The sequence below is a fragment of the Camelus ferus genome, chromosome 23, assembly GCF_009834535.1.
Source record: "Camelus ferus isolate YT-003-E chromosome 23, BCGSAC_Cfer_1.0, whole genome shotgun sequence".
In the NCBI taxonomy this organism is placed as follows: Eukaryota; Metazoa; Chordata; class Mammalia; order Artiodactyla; family Camelidae; genus Camelus; species Camelus ferus.
In genome coordinates, this window is record NC_045718.1 from 31,008,169 (window position 1) to 31,027,214 (window position 19,046).

Sequence of the window (19,046 nt, forward strand, 5' to 3'; positions counted from 1 at the left end):
AGATTACTGGTTTATTACAGATGACATTAAACGATATAAATGATGAGGAGATATATGGGATGAGGTCTGTAAAGATCCCAAACACAGGAGTTTCTGCCTCTATGGAGTTTGGGGTGCACATGGATGTGTTCCACCAACCTAGAAGCTCTCTGAACCCCATCCTTTTGGATTGTTGTAGCGGCTTCATTACTTAGGCATGGTTGATTAAATCATTGGCCATCAATGATTAAAGTCAATCTCCAGCCCCTCTCCCCTCCCCAAGGTCGGGAGTGGGGCTGAAAGTTCCAACCCTCTAATCACATGGTTGGCTCCCCTGGCAACCAGCCCCCAACCCTAGGTTACCAGGGGGCTTTCCAAAAGTCACCTTATTAATCTAAACTCAGATGTGGTTGAAAGGAGCTTGTCATGAACAATAAAGCATCCATTTCACCCTTATCTCTCTGAAGCCATTTCAGGAACAGAGGACAAAAAGATGCTCCCACTGTTCTTATTGCTTAGGAAATTTCAAGGGTTTTGGGAGCCGCAATCCAGAAAGTGTGGACAAAGACAAAATATATATATATGTATTATTTTTACAGTAAATTACCAATGCCACACTTCCCCATTTCTCCCCCAGCACTGGGTGAGGGGAGGACTTTTTTCTGTGAGGAGAGAACTTCCCTACATCACACCCTGTACTCATAGTAAAAGTCCATGATCTGCATAGGTCCAGATTGGCTCTTGTTACGTGAGGTGTAGATGTGTGTCTCTAGAAAACCCTTTTCTCTTCTAGCAAAGTCTGGCTCTCAAGACTATTGCCTGCTTATAGATTCAAAAAATCTAATGTGAAATTTAGAACTGAACCATGACTCTTTTGTCCTAGGCTTTTCCTCCTCCCTTAAGACATTGATTCAGTGTATGTGTGTGTGTGTGTGTGTAGATACAGGACAACCAGAAACTTGGGAGTTTTAGGAATAGAAGAACTGAATTTTGATTTAATAACATTAATATACCTCCCAGCCTGTCCACTGTGTGGGCTATGGAAGCACATATGTGATCCCCTGAAGAGACTGTGTCATCCATCTATTCACAGCATCAGCATCATGCCTGGCATAGGGTGGATGCTCATTATATGTGAGTTGAATGATTGTCGGGGGGTCTGGAAGCCTTCATGATAGAGGTGACATTGAGTCAGGCCTTGAAAAATAAATGAGTGGTATTCTGATCAAGGGACATGGGCAGAAAAGGCATTTCAAGCAAAGGGTAAAAGAACAAAGGCACCAAAGAGAGTGACATCTTCAAGAATGGTAAAGAGTCTGGTGTGAATGGTGGGTGGTGGCAAATGAGGCTGGAAAGGTCAGCTGAAGCGAACACTAAAGGGCTAGAGTGATATGCCACAGAGGAAGGAAATAGAGAGAGGTGATGAAGGCTGAAAGCAGAGGGTGCATCCAGACCTGTTCATATAAGTTGTCGATCAAAACAAACAAACAAAAACAAAAAACACACAACATGAGAGCTGTGAGTTAAGGTTTATTTGGGGCCTAATGAGGACGACAGCCCGGAGACAACCTCTCAGATAGCTCTGAGGGACTGCTCAGAGCAGAGGTAGGGAGAGGGTCAGTGTGTGTGTGTGTGTGTGTGTGTGTGTGTGTGTGTGTGTGTGTGTGTGTGTGTGTGTGTGTGTGTGTGTGTGTGTGTGTGTGTGTATGAGAAGTTTGGCACACATTTTGACAGAAGGTCACTGCTAGTCATGGGAAGGCTGCTGCTAGTCATGAGGAGCTGATGTCTCCGATAATGATTTTAATGCTTTTCTAGATATGAGAAGATGCAAGAAATTGGGTTCATAAAATCTTCTCCTGAAAATATCTAACTATCTGAAGGCCTGTCCTGCCTGTTTTTCCCAGAGCACAGATGCCTCATTCCTGATCTGTGCCCTGAACTCCTCTCAGGGTGTGCTGAAAGTCAGTGACTACAGTGGCTGGTGACTACGTTCTTGTAGAACCAGATGGCGAGTGACAACTTGCAGTTGGCAGAATTAATGCTCTGTTATATTAGCTCCTGTAACAGATTACTGGAGAAGCCAGCATAGCTGGGGTTCTTCCCTGACCTTCTGAGACTGATATCAGCAGATGTGGCTGTGTGCTTCCCACTCCTAATGATGTCCCTTGGTCCTATTGGTATAGACTTAGTGCTGGGTCAACCACATGGAAGTTTCTGAGAGTCCCATGTTCTTATCTTACCCGAAGGCTGAGGAAAACACAGTACAGTCAACTAGGCTACAAACTAGGAATATTCCAAATAAATAAATTAAATCACCAAAAAATGCTTCATTTTTTTCAAAATGGTCAATGCAAATCAAAAGGCTGAATCATGTAGCCAAATATACACGTATATATCTCAAGTGATAAATACGTCTGTTCATCAAATTCAAGTTTTGCAATCCTGATGACTGCAACGTGAACATTTTTACCAGCCTTTGTTCCACGACAAAAAAGATCAGCTTCCCAGAAAGGAAGGGTCTACATCAGCAATTTTTCTCTGTCTTTTAATGAAACAGTGTCTGCTCCGACATAAAGGATTTGTGATAAAACCGGTTTTTTCCCCCAGTCCCCAAATAAGATTTTAAATTCAGTTTGTTCAGGATCAGGAAGTACTTTCCTGTCTTAAGTATCATCAGGCGTATTATCTTCTCTGAGTCTCCCTTATTCTAAGGATGTTCAAGGACAAATAATCATACGGCATTTACGAGGATTGTGAGCCTCTATGCAACAGAATTGAGATTTTTTTTTCCTCATGCCTTTGCTCTGTATATTGTAACTCTCTTTCACAGGAGAGAACTGGACAAAAAGGAAGCTGGAAATTATAATAAAATGCTTTTGAAATTGAAACATTAAGAGTGATGGTAATGTTAGCAGTAACAGTATGCAAAAATACCCTTTTTAAAAGTTGCCCATAAAGATCTCAAAGAACTATGTATGCTGTGGAATGATTTCCCAGGAAAGGGTTGTAAGTGATGCTAACTCAGGCCCAGGTGATTTGGAAAGACGAGTATGTTCTGGTTTGAAAGATACATAGATAGTGGTGTCAATGAAAAAATTAATCAGTCAACCTAAGAAAGATATAACAAATTTGATTTGGCTGTACATTAAATGACATAGTACTGACAGTTTACACAATATAGATCTAAGCGTTCAACGCGAGTAGTGGGTCATGGGTCATCATGGCCCCTACACGATTAAGAAGGAATGTTATCTTTTAAGGAGTCACCTTGTTGATATGGGGAGAATGCTGCTCTTTATGGTTAAGCAGGTATTTCTGCTGATGGGTAGGTGTGTCAACACATAATGCAGGTACACCAAGCACAGAAGAGGGGAGAGAGGAGGCCAAAGGGCAGAGACAATTTTTTATATTTAAATTTTTCTTGTCTTGCCATAAAATACGAATTTTATTTCACAGTGGGGTATGGTTCGGAACATCACATATACTGGAGCAGGGAGTGGTCTAGTATCAATTCGTGTCCTCCTTATTCTTTTCCAAGTCTTTCAAATTGAACCCTTTCCACTGCCATTGCCGCTGCCCTGAATCCAAGTTCCATTACATTAAGAAGAGGCTACCTTAATTACAGGGGAGCAGAATCTGCCACCCCAAAATGTATCTCTTTGGAATGTTATTTTAAGCTGGTTATTTTCTAAGAAACAGCAGACTTGGGACAAACTCTGAAAACCAAGTAGGGATTCCCTTTTGTAAGAAACATTTAAATTTGTGAGGAAAACCTCCATTTGTAACCGCTTTTCCCACTAGTGAACCAGGAAGAGGAGGATGGCAACTCTCTAGAAACTTATCAATGGAAAAGACTTAAATCTGCATAACAATCTTACCTGTGTTTATAGTGTGTTTCCTGGTAACTTCCATAACTGACTTTCCCCACCTTCAGCGTCCTCTCTTGTCTTTAGCTGAAGATGGTGTTTAAGGTGAGGACTTCAGCCATGTTAATTAGCACGTTACTCAGTTCTCCTGGGTCTCTCCTATGTATGCTAGTTATTAAACTTTGATTTCTCCTGTTAATGTGTGTCATGACAATTTAATTCTCAGAGCGGCCAGAAGAACCTAGAAGGACAGAGGAAAATTTCTTTCTCCCTTATATAATCACCTCCCATTTCAGGGGTTTTTAACCAGGGAACACAACAAAATTCATTGGAAGCTTTTTCCAAATACTGATTTCTTGGGCTCCACACCAGACCTCCTGAATCAGAATCTCCAATGGTGAGTGACCCCGCATAGGTAGTTAGAAACGCTCCCGGGGTGATTCTGAAGTGCTTCTCTGATTAGGAATCACTAAACCAAATAATCCAGTCTCTAAACTCACTCTCCACTGTTGTGTAACATCTCTCCATTTACCTCCCTAGGGCATCTCTTTGAAAATGTTGAAAATCATCAGAAATTCCCAATAATGAACAGGATAGTTGATAGCTGGCTCCCACCCACTGATCTCCATATTGCTGTTCTGATCTTCTCTCACTCTTCCACAGTTTGGCCAAACTGGTCCACTCTCTTATTGGTATTTCCACCCTTGAGCTGGGACTCATGCCACCCTCTCACCTGGCATGTCTCCACCCACCCCAACACACATCCATCAATTGCTCCCTAACAAATATTCCCAGTCATTTGAGACTCACCTCAAGTCCTGCTTCCATAAAGCCTTCTTTGGTCCCTCAGGACTCTGTCCATTGCCAGAAACGTTCTTTGTCCTCTGAATTCTTCCAGCACTTTGTGCGTGCCTGAGGAAAGTAAGCATATAGCGTGATGGAGGGGGGAGTGTCTAGGAGCAATTTCTTTAAAGTTTAATGTTTTTAAGTATGTATATGAGTTTTGAATTCTCCACATGCTATGAAGACCACCGATCCATAAGGAAGATGTGTCATGTTTATTCTATAGCTTCTGTTACCTCTGGGCACATGCCATGTATCCCAGCAATACATCCATTAAAAGTCACATGGCTGAGTAACAGAGAGAAAGTGAGACAGGACAGAAGGGGACAGGGCACAACCATTAAAAGAATGACCCAGCAATTAAGGATAGGACATAAACTGGTTAAAACTCAACTAGGCCTAAGATGGCAAAAAAATTCAACTTCCAGAAGAACTTGAGGCCCAAGATGGTGGAAGATTTGACTTCCAGTAGACCTTGAGCTTCATTATACACTCATCGTAATGTATCAGCATGCTAAATGATACTCCCACAGGCACCATGACAGTTCCAAGGCTGACCATAAAAAGTCAACAAGTGGGCAGTGGCCCAATCCTGAAAGTCCCTACCTCTTCCCCACAACAGTTGGAATAATCCTCCCACTTGTTAGCATATGAAATTACTGAACTCATAAAAACTAACAACACTCTACCAATTGGCCTCTTTTTCTCTTGCCTTCTGAGAAGGCCTGCACTCTGTCTATGGAGTGTGTATCTCCCTGAATACATCTATCTTTATTCTAGTATGGCTCGCTCTTGAATTCTTTCCTGTGCGAAGTCAATTTTTTTTTTTTAAAGAACATAAGCATGTTTAAGGTTGAACATTTTTCACCTGGGATCCCTCCAGGTTGAAGGTCTGAGCATTGTGACAGAACCCTCACTTGGCAAAACGCATCCCAGTGACTCGCCTGAGACCTGAGACATGACCATCCTCTCATGCCCCATTTTCTGCAACAGAAGGACTCAATAAAGATATCTGAAATAATGAACAGATAAATGAAAAATAAAGTCCAGTTCTGCTCCTTTCTATTGTTAAGAGCTGCTCCTAACCTCTGAACCAGCAGACCTGACCATCTCAGTATTCAGAAAAACAAAGTCCTCTGGTCAGCACGACTCACCCTCCTTAGAAAGTATCTGGGACATCTTCTGATTCCGCAGCAGGCCATTTGGAGACCCCTACCCACCTCAACAGGCTTCTCAAAATAGTTCTAAATACATACTCCTTCTCTCCAAGAGGAACTGGGGTGAATAAAGTTGCTTCCATTTCATTACATATATATGTGAGAGGAAACATCTGTGGTGATTCATCCAGGACACCACCTCAGATATTTCATTATCCATCACCACTATTTTAGATTAAAACTAATCAGTAGCTACATCAGGGAGAAAAATATCATACGTTTTGGTTTTTTTCTATCTTTAGGTAACATACTTATCACAGCCAAACCTATGAAAGAAAAGTCCAGCCACACCTGTCTCTACCATAAGACGCTAATACTTGCCTCTAAAACTTCATGTTAATACACTAACACACTTTAAGGCCTGATCATCCATGGCTCTCTATCTACTATACATCGCAGTTAAAAGAAAGGAACGCAGGCACAACTGGAGGAGGCACAGAGAAAGGGCAGAGAAAACCCCAGGCCCTCAGGATATCAAAGCCAAGTAGTATGTTAACTTTATGAATGAAAATACAAAGATCATCTGGAGAACAACCAGCTCCTCTAATCCTCCCACATCCCCTTTGCCCAATTTTTGTCATCAATCTTCACTCCTTTTTTTTGCACACCTGCCCCATCATCTGGGTGGATAAATGTTTAATGTTATATCCTGGCATGGCCCGTCTGACCCTAGAGATCTGAAAAGGCATCCAGGACAGGCAGCTCCAGCCCCTTCCTCTCCAGGCTTCCCAGAACCCTGCTTATCCCCTGGTAATTTGGATATGACCAGTCTGTCTCTCAAATTCCAGGTTGAGAATGACTCAAATGTTATCCCTAAAGATCCTTAGCAAAGCCAATGAGCTAAATACAACCTTAATCATCTTTCAAGAAAAGAAAAATGATGCCTGTCACCTTTAAAAAGCCAACCATTCACTAACAGAATAATGGGCTCATAAGAATAATTATTTTCCCCGATGCAAACCATATACAGTAGCACTGTTTCAAAAGAGTGGTAAATTTAGGATGTAAGAACATCCTCACATTAGGAGGTAATCAACATGCTTTGGGCTTTTCATATTATAGTCTCAATAATGAGTAATTTATGAGAGCAATGAGTAATTTATGTGTCTGAATATTATTTGCACCAATTAGCAAAATACATAGTCAGATTAACTAGCAGATAGTAGAGACCTGTGAAAGTGGGACACAAAAGCAAAAGGCTTTTAAATGAGGGATAGAAGGGCATAAACTGGAGCAATGATTTCCAGTCGTTTCCCTATGATGATGCCTCTTTTATTTCAAGAAATGTTAGGACTCTGATTAGACAGCAGATTAGACACTCATAGCTCCTGCTCCCTCAAAAACCTCACAAAAATGGAAAGGAGCCTTGCAGGAAGGCTAAAATCTTGGAACAAAGAGAACGGGATAAAGACAGTAGCAACACAGTACTGGAAACTGGAAAGCAGATGGATAGGTAGTGACTGACTCTGAAGACCTAAGAAAGCTGAATCCTAAACCAGCTCCAGGTACCTCTGGGAATGGAGATGAAGTGGGGGTTAAATACAAAGGCTCTGATTGAAAGTCTATTTAAGATACAGTTAGACCCCCAACCCCCACCCCCATTCCCTCAGCACTGCCTTGGCCGAAGATGAGAGGCTTACTCTCCAGGAAAGGCAAAAAAGCAGGACCCGAGGCACAGCTAAGAATAGGGATGGCAAATTAAAAATATGAGGGGCATAAATTGAACATTTACAGACTTAATTTTGAAACACCATCACCTCCCCCATCTCAGGCCTACTTCTACTCAGTTCCTGGACACTACTGGCTAGACTTTACCCCTTAGACTGGGGACTGCAAGAGACTTCCCTTTAAAATTTGATCCTAAAGAAAAATGACCTAAAGATACTGACATCAAAAGATTCCCCAAAGACATGCTCCAGCCAGATAACACAGGGAAGCCCATTTTGACAAGCCCCATCCAACATGCAGAGAGTTTCCAATAGGCTTTGTGGAGCCCACTCATTCATATGAACAGAGGGCCTAGGATCACTGGGACATTTGAGAAGCTTTCTAAGATGAAAGAGAGACCAAAACAAACAAGCAGGAAAAAGCAACTTGCAGGAAACAAAACTTATAAAAAGAAAAAAAGAGATTACAAAAAAAAAAAAAACCAAAAACCCTGTATTATTAAAAACTAAAAATATCATGACAGAAATGAAAACCCCAATAGAAGGATGAGAAGTTAAAATTGAAGAACTCTCTCAAAAATAGAGCCCAAGGCAAAGAGACAGAAGACAGGAGAAGGAAAGAAAAGAAATAAATGAAAAGACGACCAGTTTAGTAGGTCCAGCATCTCAACAGAAGTATTTCTAATAAGGAGGTGTTCTTTGCTTTCTACATGGAAAAGAAGAAACTCACAAAGAAATAACTGAGATTTCCCAGGATAGAAGGACATGAGTTTCCAGATTGAAAGAGCCTACTGAGTACCCAGCACAACAGATGGAAAATAGAAGCATTCACTTTGAAATTTTAGACCATGAGGGATAAGAAAAAATTCTACAAGCTTTCAGAGAGAGGAAAAATGAAGAGCAGGGGAATTTCAACAAAAGTGTAGATAATCAAAAAGATGTTGGGTTTCTCAACAGCAATACTGGAAACTAGGAGACAAGGAAGCAGGGTAAATGTCTTCCAATCCACATATTGATACAGTCAAACAATAATTAAGTGTGTGGGTGGAATAAAGATATTTTTAGACATTTAAGATCTCAAAACACTTACTTGGCATGCATCCTTTCTCAGGGAGGTACTAGAGGATGTGTTCCACCAAAACAAAAGAGTAAACTAAGAAAGAGAAGGACATTGGATCCAGGAAACAGAGCAAACACAAAAGAAAGACAAAGAGAAAATTTAGGGATAATGGGGGAAAAAAATGCCACCTCAAGACGGCAGCTATTTAATAACTAGCCTAGTCTGGAGAAGGTCAGGAGGCTCTGGAATCATCAAGAACATGAAACTGATAGACATACCTAATGTAGTTACATATTGAGAGCAGGTTCATACACTGGGAGCAAGTTGGAAGGATCAATCAGTGGTAAGTGCAAAGAAAGCTAACCAATCAAACACACAGGACAAAAAGGTTTTTGGAAAAGAAAAAGTAATCATAGTATACTATGTGGCTCAGTTGTGAATAGCACTTACTTAAGTCATAGGAATGCAGATACTGAATATTGATCTAACCACATGTGTGACAGAAAGAGAGGGCAGTATGTAAAGAAAACTAAATTCCTCTCTTCCTTGATGGAAAATAAATTATTCCTAACACCCAAAAATCAAGAAAGAGAAATAAAAGCATGTTATTTAGAAACATGGGGGTAAAAACCATAAGACGGTATACACAAAAGAGCCCCAGACCCCAGAGAGATGCAGGTAATGGTGACATTTTAGTAATAAATCCTCTGACACTGGTCTTCTCCCTGCGGTTTTGCTTTTCTCCTCCAGTAACCATGAAGCAGTTTGGAAAAACAGAAGACACATACGAAGTTTCATTATTTCATCCAAACAGACTTGAGAGAAGTGACATCCAGGTATGACACAGAGACAAACATGGGATTTCTGAGTTAACTAAAATGAGGCGGAGAAAGAAACAGGCCAGGCAAGGACGGCATTTTCACTGGTGGTCTGGAAGAGCGGGCGGGTGAGTGAGGGAGAGGAGGAAAGGAAGAGACGCTGGCCAGACATCAGCTGTGTGATGGACGGAAGCAGGTGACAGCCGAGATGGTTCATCCCTTTGCTCCATCCCTGACTGCCCCCCGCATGCCAGGCTCTGTGCTGGGTCCCTGCCTCGTGGAGGATACAGAGCAGAGAGGAGTGAGTAATAACTGGTGTGACCGGAGAGGCAGGGGCTGCCACAGGCACACACAGCACCAGGCTTGGAGACTCAGAAAAGCCTTCCCTGGTGGAGCAACACTAACCTCGGGCTTGAAAGAGGAGTTAACCTGTCACGTGGCGGGGGCCAGGGTGGTGGGGAGCCAGGGGAGGAAGCCTGAAGCTGGAGAACTGCAGGTGTGAAGCTAGATCGATGGGAGGGCCTGGAGCAAAGAAGGCAAGAGGGACAGAGCTGGGTTCACACTCTCCGTGGGGCAAGGGCCACAGGACAAGCCCAGAAAATGTACAGCCTTATCCCTTAGGAGCAGACTGCAAGGTTCCTACGCCTCACCTGTGCTGCATTCTTGCAGCGATAATTCACTTGGCCGCGGGTATGATACAGGCCAGGGGTTCGGCTGTGACCTGTCAGTGACTTGGGGACGCAGCTGGACCACGCAAACTTAAACCACAACTACAAGACTGACTTAAAATTTTGGCAAAAAAAAAAAAAAATTGCAGTATGCCCCATCCCCTACACACCCTCAGGTCTCCTCCTCCTAGAAAGTCACTCCTCGTATATTGTGTATATTGAGAGAAGCCCCCAAGCATTGCGAAGTCTATGCTGGGGAATGGTTATCAGTTTGACAGCTTGCCTGTTGCAACTGAGATAACCTCTGCAGAATTGAAGAAACTGGACTTTTCATTTCCAAACCTGCTCACACACAGCCTTAGGGGCATTTGTAAGGTGAGACCAAAGAGGACTAGGATGGGAGTTTGGGATTTGCAGATACTAACTGCTGTTTACAAAATAGATAAACAACAAGGTCCTACAGTATAGAACAGGGAACTAAATTCAATATCTCATAATAGCTTATAATAAAAAAGAATATGAAAAGGAATATATATATGTATAACGAAAAAAAGAGGACTCGGAAGCAGGGTGATGTCTGCCCATCACTTGCTGAGTCCTACACGATCCCACCTGCCCCAACTAGCGCCGCAGCTGCTGCAGGCTCTCTTAGCCAGAGACCTGTCAGGAGCCAATTGAGCTGTATCCATCCAGATGTTGCCATACATTTGTTTCCACTCTAATTATTCCTTCTGGCAGACAGAGGCATCCTGGTGTAAGACAGAGCAGGCCAACGCCACCCAGGCACATGGGCCAGGCAGCAGGCAGAGTGCAGTGAGGTGGCTCTGCCATCTGGTGCTTAGAAGGAAGGGCCTGAGCTCACACCTCCACCCCCGGCCCCTGAACTCCAGACTTCCCAGAGCAAATCGCGTGGTGACGCCTCCATTCAGTTCTATTCAGCCTAATGGGTCTGTGTTGTGACTTCTCATCCTCTTCCAGTGAGCCCCTGACATTCATTTTGACCTGATTTCACCAGGATAAAAATGCTGGGTTGTCAGGCACAAGGGTTGAGAGTAGAAAGCAGAGAAAGTTAAGAGTGTAATCTGTCTTGAAGTCTCCACAAACCCTGGGGACAGCCTGGTATCTTCTATCCAGACACAGACCTGATAGAAATAATGACGGATTATTTTCCTGAAAATAATTATTGTTATGGTTAAAGCTAAATTTTCTCTATTTTTGTCATCTTAGAAAGCAAGAGGTATGTTCTAAATGCTGGTGTGACTCTTTCTTCTACTCTCTTTGTGCCACCAGTGCCCTGCAAACAGCAGGCATTTATAAGTGTTCAGCGATGCTAGATGATGGATAATTCGCACCAGGGCCTGCTTGTTTAGAGAAGGAACTTTCAGGGAACCAAAGATCTAGAAGCACAGGCATGGGCTGCCCCAGATAGGATGCACCTCCACATCTGACTGATCCAGGGAGCCCCCTCTATCAAATCAAACAGAAACAAGACTCATATAACATGGACCCTTTCAATGTGGGGACTTACTCCTCCCCAGAACCCCACCTAGGGATCCCCTTGTGGAAAAACCATATATTCACCTTACAGATTTTGTCTGAGATTCTGTCTTCTCTCTGGGAAGGTATCTGGAGATGCCACTCGGCAGGAGAGGTTTGGAGAGACCAGATGGCTGGTAAACGAGAGGCTATTCTCAATCCAGGGCCAACAGGAAAGCGGGAAGCTGGAGCTCAAATTTAGATTGAAACCTGGTATCCAACAGTATAAAGTTAGAAACTCCCTTGAACCATCTGGGTCTTTTGAATTAATACCTGTCTGTCCAATCTGAGAATGGAAAGGAACTTGAATGTCTAGCTTTCTTCCCAGACACAGCATCTGGACCATCAGTAGCACCGAGCCGCCACGGGAGATGCTTGATATGGACCAGCTGACTGAGCCTACATTAATGGCTGCTGATCTTAAGGATCTTAAAGTTCTTTGGAATCTTTTTGATTCCACACCTCTTTAACATTTCTCTTCCATCCACCTAATTCTTTTTTTCATTATACTACCTGAAGCTAGAACACACACACACACACACACACACACACACACACGCACACACCATGCAACCCCATCTAAATATTTCAATATAGCATTGTCCTTCTGCCAACCCACCATCATGGTCTTTCCTTCTCACTGACATACACCTCTCTACTGTCTCTCTCCTCTTCTCTGACAGTGACCCCCTAAAAATCAACATTCCACCCTCCTGCGTGAAGTAACCATCCCCACATGTTATGAAATATGGTGTCACCCAACCAAATCAATGTATACCCCAGCCCCTCCTCCCCCACTTCCAACCATCATATGGCCTTAAGTTCTCTCACATAGGCTTGTCATGTGCTAACACTAGCTCGACCCTTTACTTTGACTAGAAATGGCCTAATCTGACCAATTTCTTCAATTGACTCTTCAGTCCTTGGAAACAGAAGGGAAGAAAGACAATCTGGGGTGGGACGGTTGGCAGTGAAGAACACAGGAAAGGAGAGACAAATAGGACTTCCCTGACTTGTTTCTCCCTTCTCCCCTACTCAGAAGCCCCATTAAAGAGTAAAAGAGATGATGTGCAAATGCACTCAGTAAACTGTCAAGCCCCAATACAAATGTAACTTAACGTTATTAATGTTTTTCTCTCAAAAAAATCCTTTAATTAGCATAGGACTAATGTCACTGATGGTTCCCTCAAATGAGCTCCACCTCCGTGACATAATCCACCCCCTCCTTTGCCCTCTACACTGTCAGGCACAGTTTCCATTCCCTCTTTTTTTCAGGAAGTCCTTCAATCCATTCTCCTCATCTACTCTTGTGCCTTGAACTTGGCCCAGTCTTTCATCACCTTGACACCAAAGTATGAATGCCTCTTACTCTAGGATCTACCCACTCTGTCAGTTCAGGGCCCCCAAGAAACAGATGCCAAGACAGGATTAAACATGCAAGATGTTGACAGGGGAGTGAGAGTAGGGGATGGGGGGGATGCTTGTGAAGGATAAAGAGGGAGGGAGGAGCAGGAGGCAGGGAAAGACTTTGGACCACAGTGCAGGACTGACACCTGTGAGGGGTGGGAGGAAGACTGGGTAGGAAGAGTCTCAGACCACACTGCAGAAAGTCTCAGTTGACTGATGAGTAGTCTCTAAGCAAAGGTCCCCATTAGAGGAAACCCCCACATGGGACAGAAATGAGGCTTCAGTGCCCTCTCTGTGCTCAGGCAATGACTGGAGACAGCCTGGAAGAAGCATGGCCTCAGTGTAAACATCAGAGTAATGGGGGAGAGACAGTCTTCTCTACAAAGGTACTGGGTCAATTGGATATACACAAGGAAAAAAATTTGAGGCTTAACTCCCTCTCACACCAGTCACAAAACTTAGTTCTGGGTAGATTGTAGATGTAAATACGAAAGCAAAAAAAAAAAGACCAAGAAACATGAAAGACCAAAAAAATTAAGCTTTTAAAGAATAATACAAGAGATTGCATTTATGATCAAGAAAGGAAACCTACAAACCATGTAAGAAAAGAGGAGTTAATTGGAATATATTGAAATTAAGAACTTTTATTTATCAAAACTAAGAACTTCTGTTTTAAAAAGCAGAAGAGAGTGAAAAGACAAATCAGAGTGGGAGAAGGTAGCTGTAAAAAATAAAATAAAATAAAATAAAAAATACCAAGATTTTACAAAAGAGGAGCAATATAGATAGCCCTAGCTCCTGCCCCTGGGAGTGTACACCTGATTGTCTGACAGGGACTGACCCCAAGCAACACGTAAGAAATAGAAGACCAATCACAAAGAAGTAAAGTTCATGAGAAGATAAAGCATGATCACCTCTTTTTTTAACAAAAGAAGTAGAAAACAGGTGTTATTAACAGAAACTTCCTTGGAAGCAAAACTGTCATAGAACCCCAACTGTCCATCTAGCACCCCAACTATGTCGAAAGAGTCCAGGTCACGCTGCTCTCCTCCTATCAGGTAAGGACTCCCCTCTCTCCACCTGACTGGCGCTTTGAACTTCAAGGAAAAACAGCATGACTCACCCAGGCAAAAAGTGACTGAGGGCTCATTTTGCCAAGGTACTTTTGGAGCCACCTTGCAAAGTGTGCTTTCAGTACTCTGATAATTAATGGGTAAGCTGGCAGGTACTTTTTCATTCAAAGACATTTATTTCTTAATTAAAACAACATGCAAATGTTAACATTTATTAATTATTTTACTAGCTCATAGCAGTATAATTAATTGACTTTAAAAGCTGAAAATGATCCTGCCATCTTTCAGAAATTGCAGCATTGGGTCAAAATGAAAATGTGAAGTAAGAAAAGTTGTTCTTGGGGCCTCCCTTGCCCATCGCACAGTCTCCTCCCACATCTCACCCTGTGACTGCTTACAAACTGGGCTGGAATGATCCTTCCCAGCCCTGTGCACGTGCCCCTCTGCAATGTGACTTTGTCACCACTGCCATCAGGGGCTCTCTTTCCCCACCAGAGGCTCACTAAGGGATAGCAGAGGTGGGAGCAGTTTGCTCCAGCGGGGAGGAGTATCCTACCACATTGTTTAGAATTACCAGCAGAGAGTGATGATAAAAAGCAGACCAACTCTTATTTTCATTTTTTTTTTCACTTCTCTCCAGCAGATGTGTCCTTTTACTACCCACACCCAGGAGTTGTATTCCCACTGCCACAGTTCCCACCCCTTGAATCTGGATGGGCCTCGTGACTTGCTTGGACCAACAGAATATGGTGAAAATGATATTTGGGGACTTCCAAGCCTAGACTTCAAGAGGCTTGGCAGATTTTGCTCTAGCTCTCTTGGAACCCTGAGACCACCAGGTTGGGAAGCTCCATCTGGCCTCCTTGAAGAAAGGAGAACACGTGCAGAGAGAGGTAGTGCAAACATCAGTTATCAAACATGAAAGTGAGGCCATCCTTACAGCATCAGTCCCGGTCCAGCCATCAGATGACTGCAGCCCCATGAGTGACCCCAGGCAAGACCGGAAGAACTATCCTGTTGAGACCAGCCAAACGTGGACCCACACATTTGTGAGCAATTCAAGTGGTTGTTTGAAGCCACTGACATGGGTTCTCATCCCAGCTCTGCCTCTCTTCATGGTGTGACCGTGAACAAGTCACTTAACTTTAAGTCTTTTTCCTTTTCTATAGAATGTGGAGAATGACAGCACCTTCCACAGGTGGTTATGGCCAGGACTGAACAGGATTATGTTGTGTACCAGGGCGGAGGTACTAAGATGTCATAGGTACCAGATACCAAAGTATGAACATATTCTGCTAGAAGAATTCCCAATAGACAGCTAAGAATTAGTAAAGGACTCCTGGATCCCTCAATTCTACTTCCAGAGAGTGAAGAAAGAGCCTGGTCAAATGTAAAGCCTGCCAGTTCAGAACAGAACCTATGAGGTAGGTCCTATTATTATCACTTTACAAACTAGAAATAGAAGTCTAGGTTAAGTGATTTGCCCAAACTCATAGATTAGGTGCCAGAGCTGGGGTGAGAACCTTAGGATGTCCGATTCCCAAAGCCTATTCTTAACCACTGTGCTAGTCCTGATTACCTGGTAGAGTACCCAGTAAAGCAGAGAGGTACCATTACACAGCCAAGAGCAAGTGATACAAAAAGACAGGAAAACCTAGCTACAGGCATGGCAGGTTCTCTATAGTCATGATCCCAGGAAAGAAGGTGAATGCCCCATGCCTGCAGGCAATACGCTGGAAGACTGGAATGAGGGAGCACTCTGTGATTATATCAACATTCTGTGCTTCCTGTAAGGTACATCCAATCTTCCTCATCAGTGTTGGCTGAATCCCTGTAAACCACCACCAGCAGCCAATGAATAAAGTAGTCTGAGGCAGGAGGGTCTTTACAGCCAGCCCCTTGGTGGGGGATCAGTTATTCTGCCTACTTATGGTCAGCTACAAGAACGGACCAGATGTGGGGTACGGCCAGGAACATGGCCATTTTATTCATGATGGCCACATAGCCATAGTGCTGGAGATTATGTGTGTGTGTGTGTGTACACACACACACACACACACACACACGTGCTCAGAACTATGAAAAGAACACTGCAAAACCACAATCAATAGATGTTTAATTAAATGCCTAGAAAATATAATATTATGTCAACCTCATTTGCTAAACTAATATTCATAAAAAATTCATTACATTTTAAAAACAATCTGTAGGTTAGACGTCCTTTCTTCACAAGAATTCCAAGCGAGAATGAGAAATCACAGCCAATCGTGAATTAAGTAAATTGTTCATAGCCTGATTACTTTAAAGGCAAAATTATTTTTTAAAAGTCTTCCAAGTATTTACAGCAAAAAAAAAAAATTACATGTAATGTACCTTTTTATTGTTTTTAAATGATGTAGGATGGAGCCTCCAAAAGAAAGATTTCCTAGGATCTTTAAACTGCCCTGGTCAGTGTTGTCCCGAATCCACAAAGAACGGCCATTAAAGGCATCAATGAACCCAAGTTCTTTGCACCATGACTGAAATGTTATCAGTCCTCATAAAACTGTATTTGAAGGCAACATTTTCTGTGACTATGAGCACAGGATCTGGAGTGAGACTGCCTCGGATCAAATATTTGCTCTATACTTCACTATGTGTCCTGAGGGAAGTGGCTTAACCTTTCTGAGCCTCATTTTCCTCATCTGTAAAGTAAGGAGCATGACAGAGCCCACTTTAAAAGGTTGGGAGAATTAACTGAGTTAATACATGGAAAGCACTTATAATTATGCCTGGCACATAGTAAATGTTGAATAAATGTTATTTATTAACATAAATGTGGATCTGTGGTGAGAACCCCATCCCATAGCCTTGCTGTTTCATCATTTTTACATCTTTCCAAAGTGAAAGAGTGTAAAGACAGGCAGAGAGAGGCTCCTTCAACCAGGTTTCTCCCAGACAAGGTCAGGCCAGTTTCCCCGGCAGAACACTAGTGGGCGCTCAGGGCCAGGGGACAGACCGGAGTTGAGCAGAGACCCAGAGATCCAGGGCGCAAACAGGGCTTTCACAATGGAGTCCCTTGCCCTGCTGGCTTTGAATGGTTTCCTGGCCCCCGTGGTGGATTATTTATGCCTGCAGAGAGAGAAAGGAGAAATTTCGCAGAACTATATGATCGATTAATCTTCAACAAACTGAGTAGTTGACCTGCGGCCAATGGATGTTTCCTATAGAGGTACCAATTATTTGAACGCAAGTTAAGGTTTTATAGGCCCTTAGAAGATCAAGATAATTCCTTACAAACATCCATTTTGTTAAGAGGGAAAGGAAGAGAGACACAGAGAGAGAGAGAGGAAAGAAGGAAGGGAGGAAGGAGGGAGGGAGGGAAAGAAAGGGAGAAGAAAAGAAAAAAGAAAGGAAGGAAGGGAGGGAGGGAGGAAAGAAAACCTAGAACCAAAGAATTTGTGGTATGAACTCATTTGTAAAAAGAAGACAGAAAAGAAATCCAAAACTCCACTTTTGTACGTGTTACTATCGTAAATGCATAGGAAAAAAAAGACTAAAAGAATGCACATCAAATAGCCTGCAGTGCTACCTCAGACAGAGGAGCAGGTTTTTGGTTGGGGGTTGTGGTGGGAGGACAGTGGGAGCAGAGGGTACCTACAGCCTGGAGACATGCCTACAATCTACAGAGCAAAACTTGGTGAATGAGCTGAGTCCCCCAGACCTCAAGCAAACTCACAACGTGGCCACCCGCGCCGCCCGCCACCCCCAACTGGAGGTCTTCCAACTAGATTTCGCTGTGCATGTGAACAGCAAGGAATCCTTGCCACGGGAGAAGAAACCCAATCTGCATCTTACAGACTAAGGAGCATCACCAGGCAAAGATGGCAGGAAACAAGCCAGCTGGCCAGAGGCCCACCTGGCCAGAAGGGCTAAACAAGCTCATGAGAGTTCCTGTAAAGCAAGCACACTTTCACATCTCTCTCCAACTGAGTATCTAAAATGACAAAAATCTCAGGGTAGTCTGAACTTGTTGCCTGTGCCTAGCATTCCAGATGTGCAGTATTTGTGGGCTGGAGAAAGCCTCAGCACCTCTGTCATCAAGGACGTGTCTGTCCTAAACAGCCAGGTGAGCCAGCGTCTCAAAGTCACCGGCTCCTGCTCTAATCCTAATGGTCTTCCTACAGCTACGCCTTGAACACTCATTCACCGCCACTTGTGCTGAGCACTTGTATGATCAGGCCGCTCAAGATGGCTGCTCTCTTGCTCTCTGCACACCCTCTGCTCCACCAGTCCCTGCTTCACCCACACCCTACTCACATGACTGACCTTTCCTCCTAATCACAGAGCTTAATCGTAACTGCCCACATGCTTGCCCCCTGGACCCAGCGAGTGATTGCTCTAATCTTTAGATCAGAATGGCTCCATTACATCTGCCCCGGTCATTAACTGGAGGGGATATAAGGGATGTGCCCCTCTGTTGGTTTTCCTGGTAACCAATAAGCCAGCCTGACATCAATTCCCCCTATCAGCAGTAGCCTCCTTCTCCCTTCAAGTAGCAAAGACTGCTGCTGGGTCCAGCCTGCCATACACAGTCTGCCACACACGGAGGGATGCTGCTCCATGACCTTGCTTCAGACATGTGAGATTCCCCACCCAATAAACCACTCGTGTCTCTGTTGCTCTCTGGGCTCTTCCTTCGGTCTTGAAGCTGGGCAATGACAGGACTTGCAGGCCTGCAGGGGTGAATGAAGAAACTAACACAACATTATAAATCAACTATACCTCAATTGAAAAAAAAAAAAAAAGCAGTAATGGTAGTGGCAGCAGCAGTGGCAGGAGCAAGTGAGGGCTCTCGGGTTCCTGCTCTGGCAGCCAGTTCCAGAGCAGCAGCCTCAGCCACACAGCAGTCATGAGCACCCGGTGACACCGT

The 19,046-nt window shown here is 43.5% G+C and overlaps 1 long non-coding RNA gene across 5 annotated transcripts in view; it reads right to left on the reverse strand.

The window, feature by feature from the left end:
- LOC106730065 overlaps positions 1-19,046 on the reverse strand; it is a 103,362-nt gene that overhangs the window by 8,537 nt on the left and 75,779 nt on the right. For 3 of the 5 annotated variants that reach the window (XR_004314530.1, XR_004314531.1, XR_004314532.1), the window contains exons 2-4: positions 11,700-11,864; positions 4,656-4,757; positions 3,858-4,086 (exon numbers count right to left, since the gene is read on the reverse strand). This is a non-coding gene — a long non-coding RNA (uncharacterized LOC106730065). The remainder of the gene's footprint in view (positions 1-3,857; positions 4,087-4,655; positions 4,758-11,699; positions 11,865-19,046) is intronic. The other 2 variants (XR_004314533.1, XR_004314534.1) reach the window with 1 other exon arrangement.